The sequence below is a fragment of the Panthera uncia genome (genome assembly GCF_023721935.1).
Source record: "Panthera uncia isolate 11264 chromosome B3 unlocalized genomic scaffold, Puncia_PCG_1.0 HiC_scaffold_1, whole genome shotgun sequence".
In the NCBI taxonomy this organism is placed as follows: domain Eukaryota; kingdom Metazoa; phylum Chordata; class Mammalia; order Carnivora; family Felidae; genus Panthera; species Panthera uncia.
This window is the reverse complement of record NW_026057582.1, coordinates 7,814,792-7,824,139: the sequence shown is the minus strand read 5'-3', so window position 1 is coordinate 7,824,139 and position 9,348 is coordinate 7,814,792.

Sequence of the window (9,348 nt, the reverse complement as noted above, 5' to 3'; positions counted from 1 at the left end):
TTCATTTTCATTCCCAGCTCCCCGGGTCCTGGCTCAGACTCTTGCGAAGGCGCGGACGGGCGGCAGTGGAGCCGGGCGCTGGATTCAGAGAAGCAGAAGCGATTCACCTTTGGCCCGCCGCCCTCACGCAGCGTGTGCGTGTGCGTGTGCGTGCGCGTGTGCGCGCGGAGGGGCGGGGGGCAGCGGGTGATGGCAGAGGGGTGACACCCCTGACAAGGCTCCATGTGCGTTTTCCCGCGGTGTCCACATCGGAAGTCGGGGGGCCCACGGGAGTCCCGAGCACTGCTCTGTGGTCAGAGGCTGGAGACCAGACTTAGATACCATTTGTCTGGGTGACCTTAACCAAGCCGTTTCCCCTCTGTGGTCCTCAGTCTCCTTATCTGTGAAATGGGTGTTTGGCGGCAGCTGCTGCCCGGCCCAGCAAGTACCTCTGGCCTTGGCTTGCCAGATGGGTGGCGGAGGGCGGCCTGCTGGGGCGCTGGTCGTGGGGGAGACCAGAAGCGCCATCCTGGGTTCTGGAGGCTCAGAGCTGAGAAGTGGGGGGCAGCAGGTGGGTGTCCAGCCTCCCTGGCTCCTTCACCAGGCCTGGAGAACTGAGTCACCTCACCCCCTCCCTGGGGATCCCTGGCCAGCCTGGCCGGTTTGCAGGCCCCCCGGGGGTGGTGATGTGGTGGCCAGAGGCCTCTCCCAGGCGCCTGTCGGCCAGCGTGACATGCGGCGCGTTAAACTGCAGGTGTCACTGTTAGCCCTGTAATGGGGGCTGGCTCTCCAGCCCCAGGGCGGCCACAAAGGAACCTGCTCCTCCTGGCCGGCGGGCTCCGCCACCAGCGGCTCGGCCAGGGGCCCAGAAGTGCGTTGTCCCCTCCTACCGCCGCCCCTCGGGCCGCAGCCCCCCGGAAGTGACGGGCCCCCAGAGAGTCCTGGGGGGGGAGGGGGAGCAGTCCCCCGCGGGGCTCGTGGGCTGGGCCTCGCTCGGCCTCCGCGACCTCCCGGGAAAGAGGGGCGGCAACGGGCGGGGAGCCGCAGGCAGTCGCGTCCACGCGGTCAGCCGGAAGGTCGGGGACCGCGTCCACGCCGCCAGCTGAGCGCCCGGAGGCCTCGCGGACCCCGGGTCCAGGCTGGGCGGGGACCCTGAACAGAAGTCACCGAGCGAGTTTCCCTTTATAGAGCAGCCAGCAAGGGAGGAGAGACCCGAGTATAGAGGGGTGGCCCCGCCGAGGGGGTGGGGGGGGAGCTGTAGCTCAGATGGTGACCCCTCCCCCCGCACGTGCCGCCAACTTCGTGCTTCTGGATGTAAAAGGCCCCTTCTTAGAGGTCTGTTTTTCAGAAATGACCAGGTGGGTGCTGTTTTTCTGGGGAATTCACGCCAGAAACCATATCCTGGCCTGCCCTGGCCTGTCTGGTCCCTGCAGGTGCCCAGCGAAGCCCCCCCCACCCCTACGTCTCTGGGGTCTGCTGAGCCCCCCACATACCCTCTCCCATTTATTTTTGCTCCCCTTCTTTTTCATTCTGCGTTTCGTCCTGGACACAAAAATGACTGCTGGAACCAGGTTTTTGGGGGGGTCTCTACCTGGGAGCTGGAGGTCCCCCATGTCCACAAGCTGGAGGGAAGAGGCTTCAGGGGCTCTGGGCTCCCTTAATTTCTGTTTAAAGAAAACAGAAAAAAGGGCGTGTGTGTGCGTGTGTGTGTGTGTGTGTGTGTGTGTGTGTGTTGGTGGGGAGTGAGGGCACAGAATATTTCCAGGCCTTAAAAAATGAAAAAAAATAAATTTTTGAATAAGAATGGTCCATGTACTGTGACCGCAGGGCAAATGCAAATGTCTGTTTTCAAACACAGACTCGTGAATTCTTATTACGAGTTCGTGACTGCGCCTCCAAGCAGGACATTACATATTCATAAGTGTGAGGCACCTCACTCCCCTCTTCAGGTGTGGCCTTCCCAGCACCCATGTCCCTTTAATCATGGGTGGGGTTGGGGGAGAAAAAGAAGGAGAAAACAAGGAAGACCGTGACCGGCCGCATTTGGTCTGTTTCCTTCAGTTCCTAAAGCGTTAAGGGAATAGGAGATAAAAAGAAGCGTGCGGAAAAAGAAGCAGCCACAGCGATCCTCCACAAAGATCTTTTTAGTGTCAACTTAAATGTACACAAATAGCAGATGATGATCTCTTTTATTGGGCTAACATTTATCCAGTAATATCCACACACTTTTAAAACCATTGAGGCCTCCTCTCAGGTGTTCATTTGAATAGAAATAGCTGAATGAGTGTTTTTATAATTGATCCCCTGAGAACTGAACGTCTAGAGCTGCATAACTAACATTTTCCCATGGCTGGGGTTTTTTTTTTTTTTTCCCCCAAATTGCCACTCTGCAAAATTAGGATTTTGTACAGTTTCGATAAGAGAATTAACCTCCCGCGTGCCGAGCTCCCTGAGTGTGAGAGGGTCCCAGGGAGTCGGCCTGTGCAGGGGGGCGTCAGCTCCCAAGCCAGCTCGCTGCTGGGGGTTCTGTTGCTTCTTGGTGTCAGCGAGAAAACTTCCAGGATCGGGTGGGAGGTGGTCTGGGCCCAGGAATGCGGACTTCCTGCTTCCACCTGCGCGTTCGGCAGGATAAGCTCTGCGCTCCCGGGCCACTCCCGAATGGCCGCGTTGGCCCCGTGTGGCCCCGGTGGGTGCCTGGAGCCCCCCGCACCTTGCGGAGGACAGAAGACTTTTCTCTCCTTCCGGTGCTTGCTTGGAGTACTGCCAGGGACTTCCGTGTTCCACTTAGTTTGGGGGTTATAGTCCAAATGTATGCTCATTGTAGAAAACTTGAAAACTATGTAGGGATATAAAGTTTGAAAAAAAAAGCATCATCCTCGATTCTACCACCCAGGGCTAGACATTGTTGGATTTCCTGCCAGCCCTTTCCTACGTGTGTGTATTATGTATACGTATGTGAAATTGGGATCACACTGTACATACAGTTTTGTGTCCTTTTTTTCCCTTTGGGTGGTTCGTACAAAGCATCTCCTGTGCATTTATGTATGTATGTATTCATTTTTTTTAATGTTTGTTTTTGTGAGAGAGAGAGAGAGACAGAGCGCAAGCAGGGGAGGGGCAGAGAGAGAAAGGGAGACGCAGAATCTGAAGCAGGCTCCAGGCTCCGAGCTGTCAGCACAGAGCCGGACGCGGGGCTCGAACCCACAAACCACAAGATCGTGACCTGAGCCGAAGTCAGACGCCCAACCAACTGAGCACCCCCGACGCCCCTCTCCTGTGTCTTTAACACATTTGTCAGCATCAGCATCAGTTTTGTAGTTGAATGAATTTAATTGCCCCTGTTGATAGGTGAGAGCTTTTTTTTTTTTTTTTTTTTTTTTTTTTTTTTGAGCGCGTATAAAAGAAGCATCCGTGGCCCTTCTGGGGAAGCTTTATTTAAAGCGGAGCAAGAAAGTTATGTAGGAAAAAAAATTTCCCTTTTGTGGCCCAGAGGTGACGGAAAATGCAGATTCTTCACCTGAGCGGTGAAAGGTGTCTCCAAGAAGACGAGCCCCCGGTGATCAGAGCGCGCGGCAGTGGCCAGGACGCTGTCCTGGGGTGGCCAGGGTCCTGGGGTCACCCCCTCCCTCCTGGGCTGTGCTGCTCTCAGCCTCGCACGTCCCTTCCGGCTCTGAGTAAAGTGGCCCTCAGCCCCGTATTCGGTGGGCTGCTTTACCCTGCAGGGAACAAACCCCAGCTCAGCTAGCTTCAAGTGCAGGGACACCGACCCTGTCACATGACAGATTCCCCGAGGTGGCGGCTCCAGGTTGGCGGATTCAGCCACTTGTGCCACATCGCCCAAGACCCACGACCCTCCGCGGCCGCCCTCAGTGTGGCAGCTCCCGCCCCAGTCCAGGCAGGCCATCCGCACATGATGAAGTCCAGTGCTGGAAAAGGGACTTCAAAGGGGATTCTTTCTGTTTGTTTGCAGCAAGGACAACCTTTTCCAGAAGGCCGGACCTCATTCCATATCCAGCCTCCCTCGCCTCCCATTGGCTAGAACCACATGCCCAGGCCTAAGCCAGCCATTGGCAGGAAGGGGATTCATCCTTCCCGAGGCTGAGGCTAACAGACACTGGGAAGGGGTGGGTGGGTGGGTGGGGGGGGGGGCTGTGGGTGTCTTGGGATGTGCATTTTGCCCTTCTGGGCTTAGAATCCCGAGCCCCTGAGCCCCGCCTTCCCCAGGCCCCTCCAGGCTTCCGGCATTGACCTCTTCAAGCTGCAGATTCACTCAGAACCCAAGGCAGCCTCACCAAGTGACTAGAGTGTTAACTGTCCCAGCCTCAGCGTTTGGGGTGGGGGGGGACACTTGGGATCCTGCAGTCCACGGTGAGACTTGGGGCGGCCTCAGTGGCGGTGTCCCCGAATCCCAGTGTGCCCCAGGAGCCTCCGCGGTGGCCCTGCTTGGGTGGGCCCTAAGAGACAGCCTCACTGTCGTGGATCCCCTCCCCTGCCCTCTCTGTCTGCCACCCCACTGTGTTGTTCTGCCTTCTCAGTTCCACCCCTCCCACTTCTAGAAACAGAATGTTAATTGTTCTACGGAGAATACCTCCTCTACGGGCAGCCCATCTGGATTGAGAAAGGGCCAACCCCACTCCAACCCAGTGCCTCGATGGCTTCAGGGTGCTGGATAGCCAGCCATAGCATTACACCCCCAGCTCAGTCTGATTGGTTAGTATGGGGATGGGCACATGATCCAAAATTGTTTCAGTAAGAGTTGCTCTCAGGATGTCTGATGAGATTTATGGGAAAGAAGTGTGCTTCCTTCTTTTGAGGTCTCCAGGATGTGAGATCAGAGCTCTGGTCATCCCCAACTCACTACCACGGCGGGGAGTCTACTTGACAATGAACCCAACATAGAAGGAAGCAGAGTTAGGAGGTGGAGAGAGACTAGGTCCTGATGGCATCCGTTGAACCCCTAGATCCAGCCATACCTGAAGCAGTACTACCCCTGAAACGATCATTTACGGAAGCCAGTAATTTTTCTTTCCACGTGAACCGGATTGAGTTGGGTTTTTGTTACAACTGAAAAGAGTCTTGATTAAAACACCTACCCAACAGGCTATTCTTCCAAAACCAGGATCCCGTGGCCATGTTTTGGTAACCAGCCCAGATCCTGGGACAGACCGGACCCCAGTGATCCTGACTGGGCCATTTCCTTTGGGTGCTAAAGACTGAAGCTAAATCCTGGTGATCCCTCCCGGGCCCACTTCCTCCAGGTTCCAGAGCGTCTCTGAAGGAAGGCTGCCTCCCCCGTGCCCGCTGAAAGGCCTGATGTCCGCTTTTGAGGAGAAGTCAGGCAGGAACAGGAAAGGTATTTCCTTCCATCTCCAAAGCCCAGGCTTTGACAGCTCCGGGGATGGTTTCCTGATAATTCAGCTGAAAATTCCCGTGGCTCAGTTTCTGCCTCGCTGGGTTGTCCCCTCAGGCTCCTCTAAGGACTCGGCTCCCTCCTGAGGCCCGTGGTCGGAGCGCATCTCTGGCCACGTCACTGTTCAGCCAAGCTCGGCACGTTTCCTGTGGTCACCGTTCTTCATAAATCATGTCTCCGGCCTGCTAATCACCACATACACATTTCAAGGGATGCTTTGCAATTTTTATCAGCTCTCGTGTCCTAAGGGGCAAGGGACGTCCTCTCCAAAAGGCGGCACGTCCCTGTGTCCGAGTGCTTGTGAGGCCAGAAGGGAAAGGAAATGGGGAGAAGGAGACCCGGGATATTTGGGGGGACCCGGAAAAGTAGGGTCTGTGACCCTGCCCAGATGGGGCGTCTGCCTCTCAGGGCCAGCCGGCTGTCACCACGTAGGAATCAGGCTCAGCATTTGTAGAGGTTATGATTTCTCGGGGGGGAAGGTGGAAATCTTTGTGATTTTTTGTAAATGTTTCTTTATTCTGAGAGAGAGTGAGACAGGGTGAGTGGGGGGGAGGGGCAGAGAGAGAGAATCCCAAGCAGGTTCCGTGCTGTCAGCGCAGAGCCCGACGCAGGGCTCAATCCCACGGCCCTGGGGTCATGACCTGAGCCAACATCAAGTCAGATGCTTTACGGACTGAGCTACCCAGGCGCCCTGGAGATCTATGCTGTTAGGTGAAATTTCCCGTTTTTTTTAAACCACTGGCAACAAAATGAAATAATTTCAATGCTGTGAAGGCAGTCTCTTAGACCACCAGTTTGTGACTCCTGTCTCAGCGGACAAAGCGACAGGGTGCCCGAGAGCAGGGCGGCCCGGTGGACAGACACAGGCTGGGGATGGGAGGCCTGAGTTCTGGTCCTACCCCGCGTACTGTGTAAGCTTGGGCACTTTATTTAGTCTCTAAGAACTTCTAGCTGTTTTTCTAACCTGTGCCCCCACGGTCCTATACGATGGGTTCCATTTTTTCTCATTTTGCCGAAGAGAAAACCCAGCTCAGGCTGGTGAAACATCCCATCCAAGGGCGCAGCTGGAAAGGGGCGGAGGCTGTGCTCTGGGGGGTGCTGGGCCCATTGGGTCACATAGCCAGCTCAGGGCTCCAGCCCCGGCACATCCCCGGGGCACCCAGGAACCTGCCATCCGGGTGAGGAAGAGCCCGGAATGTCTTCAGCAGGCTCAGGCTGGTTGTGGAGTCTGGAACCTTCCAGGATCATAGGCAGCTTCCACTGCTGTGGACGTGACATTTTCCGCCCTCTCTCCCCTCCCCTCCGGGCTGTCCTATCCCTCCACGTCCTCGGCACACTTTATTCTGTGGCCCCATTTTCTTGTCACGTGCTTGGTTCTGGGTGACGTTTCAAAGACCGTTGGTACTGGGTTAGGATGTCATTATCTCGGTCGGGAAAACTCTAGGAGGAGCGCTGTGTGTGAGCGTGTCCTCCCGGGAGCTCACCTCCGGCTTATGCCTGGGGCCGTGGTGGCCGGGTCCTCGCTGCCTTCTGGTCCTCAACGGCCCCTCCTCCACCCAGGACGACAGTTTCTGAGAGGAGGGAGATTCCGAACACCGAGGCCAAGCTTGCTTGTATTTACTGGCTCAGTAAGACTACAGAGCAAAGCAGCAGGTCAAAGGCACCTGGTCTACAGGGACGCCCCAGTGGCTCAGTCGGTAGAGAGCGTGTGGCTCTTGATCTCAGGCTCGTGAGTTCAAGCCCACCCCTGCCCCCCATTGGCTTGGAGCCTACTTAAAATAAACTTTAAAAATTAAAAAAACAAAACGCACCCGGTCTGCATTTCTGACCTCAAGGTCTAAGGCGGTGCCGTCCCCGGCCCAACCCTCCGGCCCTTGTCTGTGTCGGGCACGTGGCTTCAGAAGCAGAGCCGGTATGTTCCCAGAACTTATTTAGTCCCTGTTCGCCTTCGTTCTCTCTTCCCCGTCTCCTCTCCGGGAGCTGCTCTCACTGGAGTATTAATGTCAGGAGTGCGCTAGGGAGACAGCCTGTCTTTGGGCGGCCCCCGCCGCGTGCCTCGGACTGGGCACCCGAAACAGTTTATAACGTACGCTTAATAGCATGGCAACACTAGCCTTTCCTATGAGTCCCTAAGGCTACCCAGTGTGGTGGGCACCAAGCGCTCCCCGCGGGCCAGCCGCCGTCCCCCTCACTTGGAGCGGAGCCCCTTCTGCGCTCACGACCGCCTCTGAGGTGGACATCACCGCCATCCCCGTCTTCCGGATGAGGAAACTGAGGCACGTGCAGGTAGACTGACTCCCCCGAGGTCACACAACTAGTCAGCCGCAGAGACCGGGCTCCCCCGCAGGCCCGCGGTCTGTGAAGCGCTTTCCCCAGGGCCACAGAAGCCTCTGGAGGGCCGGCCCCTTCTCCCTCTTGCGGGGGGCGGGGAGACTTCGGGACCTTGAGCTCGGCCCACGCACTGGTCTGTGCAGATGCGGCACACTAGGACCCCCGGCTCTTCCTCGGGCTCCGGGGACGCTGGCCCAGATGGGTTCTGAGCCCGGGTTCCCCGGCCCGGGTTCTGCTGTGTTCCCTCTGCTACGAACCGGGAGCGGTCACCACCCGTGCTGAGGTGACTGTATGGCTGGTACACAAGGTGCACCCGCCAGTGCTTCTCAGGACACCAGGCTCGGCTCTGTCCAGGCATTGATCCCGGTGGCCCCTCTTCAGGCCCCAGAAGGCCTCCCTGCCCTTCCAGGCCCAGCCAGCGTCCTCCCAGTGCCCGATGGGGCCTCCTGGCTTCTCTTGATCTGTGCAGCCCAGGAAGCAGACGCTTGGATGACAAGACGCCTCTCTGTGGCTCTCAGGCCGCCTCGCACACGGAGGGCGGAACAGGAAGAGCAGAAAGGCAGCGGGAGCCGTGGGGGGAATGCACCAAGTCCCAGAGCGAAGGGCGAGAAGAGGTTAACCAGCCCTCCTCCTGCTCCAAACCCTCCTCGGACCCCACAGCGTCCCGCCCAGAGGGTTCGGCACCTATTTGGATGCCGAGGAAAGCTGTCCAAGGTCAGGACCCTGACAGAGGCCGGGCTGCGGAGAAGTGACCTCTCCTCCCAGCTTGCCCGCTAGCCGTGAGAACCGGACCCACATTCCTGTCTACTGGCCCCTGGTCTTTATCTCAGTCCTCAGGACAGCTTACCCAACCCATCTGGCTTAGTAGCCTTTTCCCTGGCGTGTGGGGACTCTCCTGTCCACAGAGAACCTGGGAGAACAGCCCTCTTGGTGAGCAAGGGGCCTCACCTCCGTGGGAATCCCCTCCCGAATTTATTCCCTCATTCCTGTCTCAACAGGGCGGTCCTTTGCCGAGAGGGGTGTCAGAGTTTCAGGTCTTGGGGGACGAGGCACTGAGTTTGGGATGGAAAGAGCTGATCTGCCTTAGAAAATTGGAGGAAGAGAGTGTCTGTGCTCCTGTGAGGCCGGGAGGGAGGTGCCGGCCTCCCCCTTCCCGCACAGCCTGCAAGGGGGTGCCCCACATCTCAGCAATCAAGAGAAATAGTATTTAAAATTTTTTAAATGTTTATTTTATTTTTGAGAGAGATAGAGAGAGAGAGCAAGCAGGGGAGGGGCAGAGACAGAGGGGGACACAGGCTCCAGGCTCTGAGCTGTCAGCACAGGGCCCGACGCGGGGCTCAAACCCATGGACTACGACGAGATCGTGACCTGAGCCAAAGTCGGATGCTCAATTGACTGAGCCACCCAGGTGCCCCAAGAGAAGTGGTATTTTTAATGCCATATTTTAAAACTCAGAATTGCGGAAAAACCCACAATGAACCAAATATCAAAATTTCAAAGACAAGATCAACCGTGCCGAGCCATATTGGCACCTGAGGCAAAAGGAAAAAATCAGCAAGAATGATCTTGTCCCTGTTTAAAATGTTGAGTTTTGTTCATCGTGCATTCCACCTCCCCCCCCCCCCCCC